Source organism: Motacilla alba, chromosome 2 (assembly GCF_015832195.1).
Source record: "Motacilla alba alba isolate MOTALB_02 chromosome 2, Motacilla_alba_V1.0_pri, whole genome shotgun sequence".
Taxonomy (NCBI): Eukaryota; Metazoa; Chordata; class Aves; order Passeriformes; family Motacillidae; genus Motacilla; species Motacilla alba.
Genome location: NC_052017.1, coordinates 147,415,037 through 147,432,960, shown reverse-complemented (window position 1 = coordinate 147,432,960; position 17,924 = coordinate 147,415,037). Strand labels below are relative to the sequence as shown.

Genomic DNA, 17,924 nt, shown 5'->3' with positions numbered 1-17,924 from the left:
TAATATTACATAAAATCCTTTTTTTCCAGAAAGAAGGAGAGACAGCAGTCTATTTAAAATTTGTGTCCAATAGCTGCCTCTTTCTTACTTTAACAGTTTCTGGCTGTATAGAATCATAGCCTGTTTGGGGTTGGAAGGGACCATGAAAATCCTCTAGTTCAGTCTCTCTGCCATGGGGATTTGGGGGAATTGTCTATATTGCCTTAACTTCTACTCAGGTATTTTTCATACAGCAATTTTTTTTATTATTATGGAAAAACAGTGCCAGGTATAATATGTGTTCCTCTTTTATAGATATGTCATGTATTACAGTCTTGTCACTTATTTTGTTGTGGGAAGGGTTGAAGGGTGAATAATAACGGGAATATTTGTTGTATGTTTGGAGAAGGGGTAAAAATAGACATTAACACCACCATAAATCTTTCTCCCATGTTGTTGCTTCCATCAGAGTGTCAGAACTGGCTCATAACTGCTGTAAATTGTTGAAAGAGATAAAATATATAACAAGTCTGGGAAGTCTATTTGAATTTTTCATATGTGGATGCAGTAAGCTAATCAATACTGATTTATCTTCACTGAGTGTATGTATCTGCCACCACTTTTTCAGTGAAAGCTGTGGTAACTTTAGCAGCAGGACTTGAAAGGCAGTTTGTGCTCTTTGTCCTTGCACAGCTGGCTTTTAGAGGCCAATTTCCAGGGAAAAGTAAAAAAAAAAAAAAAAAAAAGCAAAGCAAACCCTGCCATTCACCTCTTTCTTAAGACCATGCTCTTCCTTTCCAGCAATAGAAATTTTATTCTTTTATGGCAATATTCATTTCATATACCTTAGTGCTTAAAGACCACTCTTTCCTAATGAACTTCTAAGTTCACAAGAAGAACATGCAAAATGGAAATCTGGAGTAATTCCATTTCCTAGAGAACTGTTCCTGTCCTCACTTTCAGATCAGACTTAGGAGGAGGTTAATGGATGACATGAGGTGGTTGGATGTGCCTAAAAGATACCATCTATTTAAAATGTATAAGGGTATAAATAGTCACCAGATGGCACTGTGACTGAGATAAAACACAGCACCCATAAATATAGTCAGCTACAGCTCGGAATAAATGTTAGTTTGCTCTGAAGTTGTTATATCAAACAGTGGTAGGATTTTAAAAATTGCTTTATTTTTATTTTTTCTGTCTGTCTTGAACTTCAGTAGCTCTGTTGGCTTCAGTAGCTTGTGCTTTATCCAATCAAGACCATTTGTGTCAGTGGAGCCAGCCAATTGATACTTGCTAATGATTAATTTTAGACTATCCAAAAAAATTATAATAAATCTGGGCAACTTTTGGTATTCTTCTTTTACTTCTAAGGGAATATATGCAACAAATTACTTGAGGAGAAAAAGTCATTTTGATGAGAGTCTCACTTCAGTGTCTGGTAAAGTTATGGAGAAGATTATTTTGGGAGGTACTGAAAACCACCTGGAAGACAATGGTCATTGGTCACAGCCAGTCTCCTTGGCTTCAGGAGAGCAAAGTCCTGCTTGTCAAACTTGGTTGCCTTTCATGAGCAGGTCAGCCACCCAGCTGGGCAGGGGAAGCCAGCTGATGTCATCTTGTTGGATCTCAGTAGAGCTTTCCATACTGCCTCTCATGGTGTTCCTCTGGACAAAATGTTCAGCCCCCAGCTGGGCAAGCACGTCATGGGATGGGTGAGCAACTGGCTCAGGGGTCGGGCACAAAGGGTGACAATGACACTGATGGCATCAGACTAGTGACCTGTCACTGGTAGGCTTCTGCAGGGCTCCATCTTCGGCCCTGTACTCTTCAGCATCTCATAAATGACTTGGACACATGACTGGAAGGGACACTGAGCAAGTTGACAGATGGTACAAAACTGGGGGGAGCTGACGCCCTCGAAGGCAGGGAGGCCTCAGAGAGACCTGAACAAATGGACTGAGCAATCAACAGCCACTGAAGCTCAACAAGGACAAGTGCCAGATTCTGCACCTGGGATGGGCAGCCCTGCATGTACAGACTGGGGAATGAGGCTGGAAAGCAGCTGGGGGATGGGACCTGGGTCAGTGGAAAACTGAATGTGAGTCAGCAGTGCCCTGGCAGCCAGAAGGACCAACCCTGTCCTGGGGCTATCAGGCACAACATCACCAGCTGGGCAAGGGAGGGAATTGTTCTGCTCTGCTCTGCTCTGCTCTGCACTGGGGTGGCCTCACCTTGAGTATTGTGTGTGGGTTTCGGTCCCTCAATAAAAGAAAGATGTAAAGCTGTTAGAGAGCATCCAAAGGAGGGTAAAGAAGATGGTGAAGGTTCTGGAGGTGAAGCCACATGAGTGGCTGCGGACAACTGTTCTGTTCAGCCTGGAGGAGACTGAGGTGAGACCTCACTTCAGTTACAGCTTCTTTGTGAGGGGAAGAGGAGGGGCAGGCACTGATCTTTGCTCTGTGGTGACCAGTGAGTGATAGGACCCAAGGGAATGGTCTGAAGTTGTGTTGGGGAAAGTTTAGGTTGGATATCAGGAAAAGATTCTTTGCCCAGAGAGTGGTTGGGCACTGGAACAGGCTCCCCAGGGCAGTGCTCACAGCACCAAGCCTGACAGAAGTCAAGAAGTGTTTGGACAACACTCTCAGAGCACATGGGAATGTTGGGAATGATGCTCTGCAGGGCCAGGAGTTGGACTAGATGATTCTTCTGGGTCTCTTTCACTCATTCTGTAATCTTGTGAAATGCTACTTAACCAAAATATTTATACCAGGACAGAGTCGTAAAGTAATAGTGAGATATTATTCTGTTTAAATTTGTGGTATAGGTTTAATTGGAGATCTTAGTAAAGCTTTTACATCCTTGGAATAACAGCACTTTTGTAGCTGACATTGAAATTAGGTTGAACAAAAATTAATTTCCTTTGCACAGAGGTTTAACCTAGCTTTTGTTTTATTTGTAAAGTCAGCTGCCTAGATGATGTTTTAAAGGAATGGTATCAATCAAGCTATTGCTCATTCTGAAGGCTTGTTCTCTCATTAACTTTCCTGTTTGATGAAGTATCTTACCAGATCTGACATTATTTTTCTTTAGCCCTCAGCATCACACTTTGGTTGAGTAAAGTCTTCATGGTAGTAATATCACTTGGCAGATATGCAGAAATCCTAGAGAGATATGGAGTAGTACTGTCAGTAGATTTTCAGAAGTTCACAGTTGTAGTATGTGCTCTATGTTCTAATTCCCCTGGGATAAATCTAGAAAAAAGATTGGAAGTGTTTAAACTTTAAAGAAAGTGTAGTTGATAATGGGCAAATTTGAGTAGAAGCGTTAATTCTTTTTGCCTTGCAGCCTGAGTTCACTGCCACGGTCAAGTTGATCCATATGCCTTATGAAAACAGCAATTCTAATTATCCCAAGAGCTTAATTTTCTTGCCTGAATATTCAAGTCTCATACTACAATGGAGTTGACTTTCATTATCTAAGTTTTAAATGTCAGATTACATTCCCTTACCAAAACCAAGCTTTAAGAAGGATACAACACGTGGAACTTGTTCTGTTAAAGTTGTAGTTCATCTTTAATCATCAAGAAAGGTGGAAGGTGTGATTCAAACTTATTTTAGAAGCTGTATTTAATTTTGGCTGGGAGATATTTTTTTCTTTTCCTAGGGTGTTGTTTTCACTTGCATTTGGAAGTATATATCAAGGGTCTTACCTTTACTGCTGAAGAACACAAATTCAGTCCATTTTAAGCTGTGTTTAATTTCTTATTTTTAATATAGATAATACCCTTCAAAACCACTGTTAATGAAACTTTATACACACACACACACACACACATATATATATATATATATATGCTTATAAAATAAAATAAAATTGGATACTTCTCTTGCCCTACCAATGGCATAGGCTGGATGCTGACTGGATAGAGAGTCATGGCAGAAAAAACCTGGATGGACGTTGATGGAGGAACAGTCAGAAGTGTCTGTGTGCCTTTTCAGCGAAGGCCAACTCCAACTGGATGTACCAGTTGGATGTGTGGTCAGCAGGCTCAGGGATTCTTCCCTTCTGGTCAACACTTGGGAGTGCTGTGCCCAGTTTTGGGTTCTCGGTGTAAGATGGACAAGGAGATGCTGGAGTGAGGGCAGTGGGGTCTGTGATGGATGTGGCGGGATCTGAGGTTTCTGCAGCCCCAGGTGAGGAGGCTGAGGGTGTTACCTGGTGGCAGAGTGTAGAGTGAAGGCAGCTGGGCTCATCTGGGAAACGAGCAGTGAAAAAACAATAACACTGTTGCAGAGTGGCTGAGACTGGAAGGCACACCTGGACAACATCTTTGTTCTACCCTGCTCAGGCCGTCAGGTGTCCAGGATGGTGTCCAGTTGACTTCTGAGTATATTTAAGGTGGGAGATTCTACAGCCTCCTGGGAAACCGTTCCAGTGCTGTCACCCTGAGCTGGTTTTGGCTGCAGTAAAGTTAACTTTGTTCATCGTGGCAGGTGTGGGGCTATGGTTTGGGTTTGTGCTGGAAACATGTTGATAATTGAGGGATGTTTCCTGACGTTCAGAGGGAACCTCCTGTGTTTCATTCCATGCCCACTGTCTGTCACTGGGCACCACCCAAATTCCAAGCAGTAGAAACAAACTCGAACATAAGATGAAGTCACATATTAAGGAGTTTCTTGTTCACTCAGACACAAAATGGCTGCTCAGATTTGTTGCAGAATCTCCATTTTTAGAATTTGGCTCAATGAAACAACCTGCTGTAATTTAGCCCTGCATTGAGTGGGGCTGATGAGAGAACCTCCAGAGATTTCTTCTCAGCTAAAGTACTTTATGCTATGTGACATGATGTACTCTGTGAGCACTTCTTTTTCTTTGTAGAGACCTTCATCATTCATACTTATTTTTTTTTTTTGTGAGTCACATTTCCCAGTGTACAGATGACTATTAGGCAATTAGCAATTGTATTTGATAATTTTAATAAATGCAGGCATTTCCCTGAGTAATAAAGGGCAGTGGTTTGTTTTTCATCAGCTGGCTGAACTGGTCACAGGGATATTACTGCACTGGTATCAACTGGGATTAAAGAGATGAAGAAAATATTAAAAGTGGCAAGCAAAAGCTATTTTTTGAGAATGTATGTCTGAATTTGTGAAACCTTCTGTATTTAGAATCCTGTTTTTAGACAATTTTCCTTTCTTCATATTGAGTGGTGGCTCATACAGTTGTTAGTAACAACTGTGCAGCCATCATTTCCCTGTTCCAGTTATATGGACGTGTGTTAGAATGAAGCTGAACTCCAGCAGCTCACACAGATTATGTGTGTGCTCTTGATTGCCATGTGGTTATTTTGCCTCCTTGAAAAACGACTTTTGATTCTGCTCTTGCTTTATGTACTTTGAATTCTAAGCATCACTTCATGTTTTATAGCAGCCTTTTCAAGATTGTTGCTGTTGTGCTTTTATTTGTAGTGTTCTAGGGAGGAGGGAGGTCAAAAAATGTCACACCGTCTGTCTCCTGTGTGCCACAGAAGTTCATTTTCAGCTTCATGCAGGAAAAAAAAAATTGAAATTCGCTCTGTGGATGTGACAAAGTGTTTCTGAGGACAAGTGTTCAAATGCAATATTGTCAAGCTATTTTTAGCCAACTGCTGTCCCTATAGTGCTGTTTAAAGATTCAGCTCAGGCTGCTAATAGATATATTTATAACCATTCTGTCAACTGCCACAGCATGAGTGCTGTTACAGATGATAATTCTATTCTTGGAAGCAGTGCCATGGTTACCAGTCCCCAAGCTGCTCAAATAGAAGCTATACATCTGTACACACTTAGTAACATTTTAATATCCCAACACATTTTTACACTGCAAGAACGAACAAAGCTAGACATGATAATCAGAGAAATGACACATGCAGAAAAGCACATGAAAATTAAAATCAGAAAAAAAATACAATAACTTCTTGAGTCTTACATATTCTGAAGTCTGGGTGTGAAACAAACTGTAAGAGGGTTTCTTTCTGCATTTTATTGGTGTTTATTGTTAAGCAGTTTGATTTCAGTGGGGTTTATTTCATGTTGGATTGGTAATGGATTGCCACCAAGTACAGCAGGAGTGTGTGTGGGCACGCACTCGGTACTGTAGAAAGTCATTATGCTGATGAGGTTAGTGTTGGGCCTTTGGAGAAATAACAGAATTGTACTCAGTGATTCATCTGTGTCCTGGTGAAGTTTGATGTGAAAGGTTTCCCATGGCTGGACATTTGTGTGTTGTGCTCCGGCTGTGTGTTTGTGAGACGCTCTTTGCTGCGGAGCCTCAGCCGTGGCTGCCTGGCACCACAGCTTGGCTGAGGCTGGGTGTCCTGTGGAAGCCTCAGATACACCTTCATTTGGGCCTAAACCCCACATGATCCAAGGTCCTCTGCAGCTTTCTTAGTCCCATTCCTCGTCCCTGGGAGTGTTCCATGACTCTGTGACGCTTTGGGGTAGCATTAATGCAGAGCCTGGACTAGGCTGCTTTGTTTGCTCTGTCTGAGCATGGAGGAGGCTGAAGGTGCGACTGGAGTGAGGCCATCAGGTCCCACCTTTGAACAGACTCTGGTTTTAGTGCCTTTCCTGTAAGGAACTTGCAACTGCAGCACTGTGGCATGACTGAAAAAGACACCAGAGAAGAGAGCGTAGACCTGCATGGTAGCGGAGCTTTCAGGGCTTTGGAGATCTTTGGTTTATTTTTGTTCTGCTTGTGCTGTCAGGTTTGCAGGGAATTGCATTGTGGGGCCATGAGCAGCAGTAACAGGCTCTGAACAATGGTTGAACAGGGCTTGGGATGATTTGTTATCATCCACCATGCTGAAAAAGAGGACTCAGTCTGCTTTTACTGCTGTGGAGCTGGAGAAGGGGCTTCTGTGATTCATAGACAGCAGTGGTAGATTTTTATTTGCCATTAAATTTGTTTGTTTGATTACAGATTTTTAAAAAAGCTATATTGATTTTTATACAATGACTGTAATCATAAAAATATCAGTGTGCTTTTTTAGTGCATCATCATTGTCATTGAATGTATCCATTTTCTGCTATATGTTGGACATGGAATACACATCACACCTGCCTGAAAAATGGAAACTAAAATTAACTTTGTTTTTGTAGGAAGATTTGTAGTAAGATAAATATTTAGAAGAAGACAGTGACAGTATTAATAGATTTCTTCAGCTGTGGTGAAATTTTAATATAATCCAAAGGAAGTTTGTTTTCACAATGTGCATAATGCAAATTGTAAAATTCATTGCTGCTAAATGTTAGGAAGGCCAAGACAAAAGACAGGTTCAACATGGAACAAGGGAAATAGAAAACTGGATTTGCTAGATAGCCTGCTGTCCAGATGGCCCAAAGGCAGTGTCTGTGCTAAAAACTTGTTTGATACTGAGTATAGATGAGAGTGATGATTGTTTCATGCCTTGTCATATTTCTCCTCAGACAGGTACTGCTGTCCAGTGTAGGATGCAGAGCTATGGAAATGTCTGGTTTGTTCCAGTAACAAAAGCTCTGTATTACGACCCAGAGCTACATAATTCAAAAACCAAGTGTGTTTGGTTGGACTGCTGAGAGGAATTTTTTTTTAGTATTTTTTATGCTTCTTGCTGTTCTGTTAAGTGGGTTTTATAAAATCTCATGAATTTGCTTAGCAGTTTATTTTTTTAAAAAGAAGATAATACAATGGCTTGTTCGTTAATAATTTTGCTTTATGCCCAGTTATCAAAAAAACCCTCAAAAATGTTCAAGTAATGCAGGTGTTTTTACGTAGCTGATAGCAATTACAGGTTTAACTGGTGTTCCTGGCAGTAACTTTTGTTGTAGTCAGTGAAGGCACATGGTCTGTGTTTTCTAATAGTGAAGATGGTAAGGAGTGGACAAACACAAATCCAGATTCTTTTCATGGGTTTGCTTAAATTTTGCACCTGAAATGTGAATCATGCTGCAGTTTATCTTTCTTGTTCAGTACTAGAATTGTGATGTGCCTGATTGTGTCTCGAAATGAAGCAGATACCCAGCTTCTTGTGGGAGAACTTGGTGTTTAGTCCTGAGAATGTATGGAAAGAGGAAGAAAAAATATCTGAAGTTACAGTAAAACTCTAAAAATTTGTAAAGATGATGCTGGAGGGCATGAAAAAGTGTCGTGGTAGAGAGGGGAATTCTGAAGGAAGGTGTTAGTTTATTGTTTTGTAGCATTCCATAGATGGCATCCAGGTGTGATTTTTGAAGTGATGCAATCATTTTTTTTTTGGAGTCTGGTGAAGGACAGGGTTTTTTTTCACATTGAAGGGACAAAAGATTTGAGATTGGTAACTCAGGAAGGCTCCTGATGACTGAAACAAAGTTAGTATTTTATCTAAAGGAAAGATAAGGAGGCAGATTTGGGGTTGTAAAAGTTGCTCAGCCTAGCTGAGTTTCTGATAAGATGATGGAGCTTTTCCATACATGTGAAAGAGAAGAACATGGTTGAGCACAACCAGTGTGGAATTACCAACCTCAGCTCAAGCTTGACTGACCTCTTTGTCTTCTTGGCAGAAATGGCTGATTCTTTGATGATGCTGAGGCTGATACCATCCAATATATAAAAAATCCAGATGGTGAAACAGAATGTGTCCTCAGCAAATTCCTGGATGAGACTTGAGTGTTGAGTAAACATTGTAAGTGGCAGAGATTGAGTGTAAAAGTATCCTGGAAAATTTGAGGCTGGCACCAATAGGAATTTCAGAAGTTCTGCAAGGAGAAATTCAAAGCTCTGATGAAATGGTCTTTGTAGTCACAATGAATGCCAAGTTTAATACGAGCCAGGAGAGCATTCTCACTAGGAATAAAGGACAGCTGTTCCTGCTTCTTTATATTATAGAGTGTTATGGAGTCTTTTGTGAAGGTAAAAAAGTTTGATCATTGTCAAGTTCTCAAGTACATTTCATCTACTTCCTTCAAACATGCAGAAATCACACTGGCTTTATTGTTTAATAGTATTATATTGCCAACAGGGGAAGGACAAGTGCTGTGTTTGGTTTCGGTGGCCATGAGAGATGGTTGCCCGGTCTCCATGTTATCTTAGTGTTTGGCAGTTGCATGCTTTAATTACTCCCTTTTTTATTCTCTTCCAGACAACTGAGTTATTTGAAGCAGTTGTTTCTTCTCTTCCAGAAGCTTTCTCATGGAATTTTTTAGATTCCTGCCAACTGTGCTTTTTATGTGAGACTGCAAAGGAGGTTGTGACAGATTGGTTTGCAGTTTCATCAATATGCTGCTAATACTCATTTTTACGTCTCTCTTTCATGAAACACAGATGGTCAGGTTTTTTAGATGATTAGTGTGCCACTGAAATTGGGTTTTGGCTAAGAGTGTTGGCTGAAACTCATCCTAACTGAAGCAGATGACACTGGTTGACTAAGGGGAAAAGATGAAAAGGTAGGAATTTGTTTCTTCAGGAAGGTGTGCAGCTGTATAGTTGTTGAGACATAGGGTGCTTGGCTTAGGTCACATTGCTTTTGTTTTTCAGATATGAAGAGGAAGAGGCATACAGTCATATTTCCTAATGTTAATTTTAAATGCAACTTTCACCTTTTATTTTACTGATGAGATACTGGTTTTAGGTGGTGGCATCAAATGTCATTTCTGTGGCTTTGCCTTTGGGTGTATTGAATTCCAGTTACTGATAGTATCTGTGATACAGCACGTACCTTCCTCTGGTGTTTTGCAAATAAGACCTTATGCAGCCTTTTGCAAAGAGCATCACCTCTCAGAATGGATTTTATTTCTGCTTGGAGCCCTAAAACAAACTTTGTTTGCATTTGTGTATCTCAGTTTCCTGTTCTCTTGACTGAGAACAGACAGAAGTCTGAAGATATGGTTTGTAGAGAGTTGCTGTCATTCATCTTCTGCTTGGCATATTTGTTGCTTTCCATTTAAGAAATAATAATAATTTCCATCACTCACTTATCAACAAGTGTGCATGGCCAACAACAGTTCATATCCCCTTGTACCGAGATGTTCTGCATGACGTGTTTTTGGTAGCACATAAATGCCAAAAAGTCTCAAGCAAATAGCCTGTATTTGAACTCAGATTTAAAAGAGATATGAAGTTATATAAAAAACTCAGTAAGCCTAAAATATTACTTAATCTTTGAAAGTTACTGACTTCATAAAAGGGTAACCAGTTCTGTGTATTGGAGCCACGCATCGAGTTCCATGTGTGCATAGAAATCATTGATTTTTAGGCAACTGTGGATGAAATTTTTAAAGTACTTAGACAAAGTGGAAATTTATTTTGCAAAACTTTCCTTGACAGGCCATGTCTGGTTTGTGTGGTGATTTTTTTTTTAATCACTTTAAAAACTGGTATGGAAACATTGACAATTATGAGGGGATACAAGGGATTAAGTCTTGTAATTCCTGAATGCTGTGGTGCAAGTTAAAACCTCTGAAACTTGGTTTTTGGAAAAGAGGAGGAATGTTATTCTCACCATGTAGATATGGGCTATGTTTTCGGATGTTCTGCCTAACATCACAAAGGCCTTTCTCTTCATCCTGGTCTTCTAAAGAAGACTGATGGACTTGGTCAGATTTCTTTGAGGTCATGAGTTAGTTGAATGGGGTTCTCAAAACTTTTTTCTGAACATCCTCTGGTAGTGACATGCAAATTCTGGCATCCACATCCACTCTTCCAGGAACCTTGAGTTCCGTGCTACATTTTTTTCTAGCACAGCTTGGCACTGTTACTTTGTAAGAGAAATCCTGCAAATGATTGCTTGTCCAACTGCCCCATTCCTCTTAGTTTCAAAATCCATCATTAGCAAGTTCTTGTTTGTCTAAAAATTTGTGGCCAGCTCAGCATTTATCTGGTCTGTCTGTATTTAAGAGAAGATTATTACTGCCAGACTCCTTGTAAGGACTCATCATGGTTTTTTTAGGCTCTTGGTTTTAGGATTGTTAGTGGAAGCACTGCTGATGAGAGCTGAATGCTCCATTATGAGAAGAAGGAGTAAGCTGCTTCAGAAAGCTCTGACTCATAAGTACAAGGAACTAATTTTTATAGCCTTGACGAAAGGGCATCCATCTTTCTTCTTGATAAAAGAGCAGCCAAGAATACTCTAGTTACTTTAAAGTGCTGGGTAAGCAGATCAGTACAAAAAGTATATGTTTTACCAAGGTAGAAGTAATTTGACATGTAGCAACAGTGCTTGTTTAGGCAGATGGAAGTTTCCAAAAGATTAAAGATTTGTTTAAATAAGACTTTGTCCACTTCAGGGTGAGCCAGTCTGTGTTTAAATGTCACCGAATCAAGGAATGTTTCAAGGTAGAAGGGAATAAGTTGGATTGTCTGGTCCAACCTCCCTGCTTAAGCAGGGTCATCATAGAGCATATGGCACAGGATTGTGTCCCAACAGTGCTGGAATATCTCCAGTGAGGGAGACTCCACACCCTTTCTTGATAAACTTAGTGGTCGGTCATTGCAGAGTGAAAAAAATTATTTGTCATATTGAGGTGGAACTTCTTTGCATCAGTTTCTGCCTGTTGCCTCTTGTCCTGTTATTAGGCACCACTGAGACAGTCCATCCTCTGACACGCTCCTGAGAGACAGTGATAAAAGCCCCCTCTCAGATGGGGTTCTTGAAGCTGAACAGGCATAGGTTTCAGAGCTTATCTTTCTAAGAGAGATGCTCCAGTCCCTTAATCATATTTGTTGTTCTCCAGTGCAGTGTTGCTCCACTGCAGGAGCTCCAAGTCTCTCTTGTTCTGAGTAGCCCATAATTGGACACAGCACTCCAGATGCCCCTTTGTAGGGCTGAGTAGAGGGACAGGCTCACCTCACTTGACCTGCTGGCAAAGCTCTTCCTAATGCACCCCAGGATCACATTGGCAGCCTTTGTAGCCACAAGGGCACTGCTGGTCCAGCAGCAAAGGCCCTGCACGTGCTGGCCAACAGTGGCCAAATATTAGGTGGTGTGTTGCCAAGTGGGCAAGGAGGCCAGAGGCAATAGTGTGGCCAGCAGGACTTTGGCAGTGACTGTCCCTCTGTGCTGGGCACTGGAGAGGCCACACCTCTTGTGCTGTGTGCAGATGTGTGGCCCTGTTGAGATGTGATTAGGGAATGATCCCTTTTTGTGAATTATGGTGCCAATGAGACCATCTACCAAAGTTAACAATGGGGATTTTATTTAACAAGAAATGTGGGGTAGACAGATAGGGATGGGAAAGAGGAGGGTGAGAAGGAGAGAGGGTGAAGACTGGTGGTGTTGGTGTGTGGGGAAGGGGGAAGAGCAGGGCTGATATGGGGAAGGGATCAAACAGAGGTCCATCCTAGAAGCTTGGCTTCAGCAGGGTCTCATTGGTCCTCCCTCATGCTGTGCTTCTGCACTGGGGTTCCTGGTAATTCCTGTGCAGGTGAGGAGCCCGAGTCATTTGTCTGGGGTTAACACCTTTCTGCTGTCTATGTTGTTCTTGGTATCCAGGAAGGTGTTTTCCTATTTGCCATGTGAAGAGAGGCAAATAGGACTGCTGAAGCCCAAGGAACATTTCTCAACTCCAAATGCAGGTTGGGGCATGACGGGGATGCCCCCTGAAAATGCAGCCCAGGCCTAAATTCAGCTCCTCAGGGATTCTACAAGGCACTGTTGTCATCCTTCCTCAGCCAGCTCTCCCTGACCAGGCTGCCATGCTGTCGGCTAGAGGGTGAAGGGCTGGGGCCGGCAGCAGGGCCTACCTTTGGCAAGTGTTTGCCTTGGCCACCATTGTCCCACCCATTGAAGCCTTGAGTGTTTTTCTCTGCCTGGTGCCTTTGACTCTGGGATCTGCCAGTGCCCCTGGGAGCTGGGTGTTGTCTGGGTGACTGTCCCACTGCTGGCCCCGGTCTCACTCCTCTGGCTGCCCCCTGAGGCAGCTGAAGGAGAAAAGGCGGCGCAGAACCCGCCGGGCCCTCTTGGCCAGGGAGCGCCATGGCCGTGGGGCCGGGGGCTGCGGGACGGCTGCGCTGCCAGCGGGAAAAGCAGGAACCCTGCGTGCCAGGGGCTGGGCAGGCACGGGGCAAGCTGCTGCTGGCAGCTCATCCCTGCAGGGCTTTTCCAGGGGAGGGGCAGCCAGGGCAGAGCCAGCCTCCATGCCTGCTGCATATGCCTCGTCTGTGGGGTCAGCAGGCAAGGCACAACCCACTGACATGTTTGGGTCTTTGAGCAATGCTGTGGGGAGAGGCTGGCTGTGGTGCTTGATACTAGGATCGCTGCCCAGAGGAGAAGCTGGTGGTTCTGCTTCCTCCTCCTGCAGTGAGAGAGACAACAGGCTCTCTGGCTTGCTGTCACTCTCTCCTGCCTCTGCTCTGTCACGGAGCTCTTCTTCCTCCCACATTTCCAGAAGCTCATCAAGAAAGGCACAGGAGGGCGAGTCTTCAGAGATATTGCACAGGCCTGCCAACAGGTCAGGATGTGCAATCTCTGCATGGTTTTCTGCCTCTCCTGTGGAGTCCTTGATGACAGGGCATAGTTCAGCCAACAGCTGGTCAAGAGACACGTGTTCTGTGGATGTTTGTGTCTCATCTGCAGCATCATCAGTCACGCTACAAATACTAGATGGGACAGAGGGACCTTCAACCGCCTCCAGGGAGAGGCTTGATGCATTGCTGAGGATGCACTTGGACATCATGGGTCTTTCTTTGTCACCCAGGGAGGTGAAGATAGCTCTAAACATCTCTTCATAGACTTTATCTTCCACCTCCTCTAGCTCCTCCCTCTTTTTGTGCAAACAACGCACCAGAGCCTCATCATCCTCTGGGCACAGCCACTTGCGCCGTGCAGTTTGCTTGGCTGGCCACCAAATTCCCTCCCCCCCGTGGCGGTCACTTAACCACTTGGGGCTTCTCTGGGTGGACCTGCTCTCCTGCAGATATGGGCCCAGGCCCGAGAACAGGTCACTACCCATGTTGCCCCCATGCTCTACTTGCACCTTCGTGAGCACCTCTGTCTCAGAGTGCCCCAGGTGCTTGCAAGATGGCTGGGTCGCAGTGCAGGGCAGCACAACACGTGCGGCTTGCACAGGTGGCAGGCCATGGCCCTGCCTTGCTGCTGGCCCATGCCGTTTGTGCAGCAGTGGCTGCCCCTGACCGTGCTGGCCATGGGCATTCGCCTCCTGCTGCTTCCACATCCTGAGTGTTCTGTGCCAGACACTGGCCGGAATCACCAAGGTGAGCTGCTGCGTCCTGAGAAGCTGCTGCTGCCTCCGGAGAAGCTGCTGCCTCCTCAGAGAGCTGCTCTCCTGGCACTGGCCACTGCAGGGTATTTATAGCCCCAAGGGCCACAACACGGGCCTGCGTCACAATGGTCTCTGGGCATGATGTCACCGCGGGTCACAAAGGCCTGGTGGGCATGGCCGCGTGAGGTCCCAGAGGCCTGGCGCTTCCATGTATATGCTTTGGCTCTAAAAGCCTTTTTTAGTCCCTTGCCCATTGTCTTTGCCTCCCCTTATTCTTCCCCCAAAGGCCTGCAGCTCCCTCTTGTTCCACCTTGTGTATTCCTCCCCTAAACATCCCCAAGGAAGCCCTGTGCCGTGCCAAAGTGTTATTCCCAGCCATCCAACCATGTGTCCCTTCCCTCAGCCCAGGTAAAAAGATCATCAGAAAGGCAAAAACCTGTTGGAATTTAATCTTGCCACTACTGCAAAAGACAATAAAAAGTCTTTATTAAAAACCATTAGAAACACTGGAGCTCCGAGAAAAATCACCCTTTTATAATGGAAGCGGGGATGAGGGGACTATGATCGCAAGGGACGAGGAAAAGGCTGAGGAACTAAATGCCTTTTTTGCCTCAGCCTTCAACAATCAGGTGGGTTATCTGGAGGACAAGCAGTCCCCTGAGCTGGCACACAGGGACAGGGAGCAGAGCAGATCCCCTGCAATTCCAGAGGAAGTCGTCAGTGACCTGTGCAGCCGCTTAGACACTCCCAAGTCTGTAGGCCTGGCACGGGTCCCCCAGGGGTGACGAGGGACACCATGGAAGAGCTGGCTCACTAAGCCTCTCTCCCATCCTTTATTGTCATTATTCCTGGTCAGTTGGGGAGGTCCCTGCTGACTGGAGGTGACAGTGTGACATCCAGTCCCAAGAAGAGACACAGGGGGGCTGCGGGGAACTGCAGGCCTGTCAGCCTGACCTTGGGGCCCAGCAAGGGTCTGGAGCAGATCATTGTGAGGGGGATCACAGGGCCCAGAGAGGACAGCTGAGGGATCAGGCCCAGTGAGCGTGGGGTTAGGAAAGGCAGGTTCTGCCTCAGAGACGTGATGTCTTTTGAGCTGTGGATGACCCAGCTCTGGCCTGAGGGAAAAGCGGGGCGTGGAGTCTCCCTGGACTTGAGCAAAACCTTTGACTCCATCTCCCACAGCACAGTGCTGGAAAAGCATTCAGCCCAGGGCTTGGGCAGCAGCACTCCTTGCTGGGTTAAGAATTGTCAGGATTGCCGGGTTCAAAGAGTGGTGGGGAATGGTGCCGCATCCAGTGTTGTCTGGTCACTAGCTGTGTCCCAGGGCCCAGTCCTGTTCGGTGTCTGTCCTGCAGATGTGGATAAGGTCATATCTGGGAGTCTCCGCTATCAGGATGACTATGAGATGTGTTAGAAAGTCTTTTTACCAGGCCAGCTGTTGAAGAATGAGTCAGGACTCTTCGGCTGCAGTTCTCGAGATTGTTTATTATTTCTTGTCCCTTACATTTGTTTTCTGGCCTGCCACAGATCTGTTCAGCAGGTCTGTCCAAGGCACACTGCCCGCCTCCCGGGCTGGTGTTGTCTTTTATACTAAAAACTACGTGCACTATATTTATACTTATGTTCCAATACCTATTACCTATGTTAGACACTCAGCTTCTACTCTGAACCAATCTCAAAGTGCCAACATAACCCAAATAATGGATGTTAGAAAGGAGAAAGAAGGACAGGGCATGCCTAATTCCCTCCACCTTGGGACCCCAAACCTCCATTCTAAAAATCCCCAAAGTTCCACTTTTCACCCTGTGACAGCTACTATTATGCTACTTAAACTTTTGTGTCTTGTAATTCTTCATACAGAGTTGGTAGTTTGTTCCATGGATCAAAATCAAAGTCAGAGGTGCCTTTGGCTGCATGCCAGGGTCTCAGAGGCCCCTGCTCGGGGCTCAAGCCATCCTGAGCAGTCAGAGGAACATCCTGGGTTCCGACAGCCATAAAAGGTACCCTCAGTGGTAAATTTGTGATGACACCTAGGTGGGCATGAGTGTTGATATGCTGGATGGTGGTAGGTAGGCTCTACAGGCTGGATGGATGCTGTGAGGCAAGTGGGGTGATGTTTAAGAGGAACAAGGCCTGGGTCCTGCCCTTGTGTCCCAAAAAGCATCTGCAGTGCCCCAGGCTGGGGGCAGAGTGGCTGGAAATCTGCCCAGCAGCAAAGGCCCTGCGGTGATGGCTGATAGAGGCCAAATGTGTGCTGGCATGTGCCCAAGTGGGCAAGGAGGAGGGGGCATCCTGGGCTTCTGTGTCAGCACTAGTGTGGCCAGCAGGACTGTGGCAGTGACTGCCCTTCTGTGCTGGGCACTGGAGAGGCCACACTTTGTGTGCTGTGTGCAGATGTGTGGCCCTGTTGAGATGGGATAAGGGAATGATTCCTGTGTGTGAATTATGGTGCCAATAAGACCATCTACCAAAGTTAGCAATGGGGATTTTATTTAGCAAGGAATGTGGGGTAGAGAGACAGGAATGGGACAGAGAAGGGCAAGAAGGAAAGAGGGTGAATAGTGGGAGTGGGATGGGGAAGACTGGTTGGTGCTGATGCATGGGGAAGAGCAGGGCTGGGATGGGAAGGGGTAAAATAGTAGTCCATCCTAGAAGCTTGGCTTCAGCAGGGTCTCATTGGTCCTTCCTCATGCTGTGCTTTTGCACAGGGGGTCCTGCTATTTCCTCTGCAGTTGAGGACCCCCGGTTGTTCGTCTGGGGTTAAAACCTTTCTGCTGTCTATGTTGTTGGTATCCAGGAAGGTGTTTTCCTATTTGCCGTGTGAAGAGAGGATGGGATTGCCTTCATTTACCTGCACTGCTGAGGCCCAAGGAGCATTTCCCAACTTCAAATCCAGGCTGGGGGAGGGCAGGGATGCCCCCTGAAAATGCAGCCCGGGCCTGAATTCAGCTCCTCAGGGATTCTACAAGGCAATGCTGTCATCCTTCCTCAGCCGACTCTCCCTGACCAGGCTGCCTTGCTGTTGGATAGAGGGTGAAGGGCTGGGGCCGGCAGCAGGGCCTACCTTTGGCAAGTGTTTGCCTTGGCCACCATTGTCCCATTCATTGAAGCCTTGAGTGTTTTTCTCTGCCTGGTGCCCTTGACTCTGGGATCTACCAGTGCCCCTGGGAGCTGGGTGTCGTCTGGGTGACTCAGTGTCTTTGGTGACCATCCAGCTGCTGGCCCCGGTCTCACTCCTCTGGCTGCATTGAGGCAGCTGAAGGAGAAAAGGCGGTGCAGAGCCCGCCGGGCCATCTTGGCCATGGAGTGCTGACACTGCGCACCTGGATCCTGAGACAAAGGGTGAGCCTTGTAACTGGATGGCTGTTCGGCCCATTTCTTCCAAACAGCCTCACCGAGTGGCTGCTCCCCGCCTTGAGCTCCTTAGACGGGGCTGAGGGTAGCGGTTTGGCCTTTCAGCTTGGAACCTCTCCTTCAACTTGGCTTGGCCAAAGGTGGGCACCCAGAGAGGTTCCTCCTTGTGGCGGAGTGGTGCAAAGACAGAGAGGGGCTCCCTGGTGGCAGAGTTCCAATATGTTTATTCTTCCCCCCAGGGAGAAGTGCCAGGATGTTACAATGAAACAAACTCCGAGGGAGCACACATAGGAGACCAATGACAACGGGATAACAACAGTTTTTATAAAGGGGGGCAGTCTCAAGGGAGGACACTGCCTACAAACCAATCAGGGG

The 17,924-nt window shown here is 45.4% G+C and overlaps 1 protein-coding gene across 12 annotated transcripts in view; it reads left to right on the top strand.

The window, feature by feature from the left end:
* The window catches only part of TRAPPC9 (trafficking protein particle complex 9), a 450,420-nt gene that overhangs the window by 97,578 nt on the left and 334,918 nt on the right, over positions 1 to 17,924 (top strand). The window lies entirely within an intron of this gene.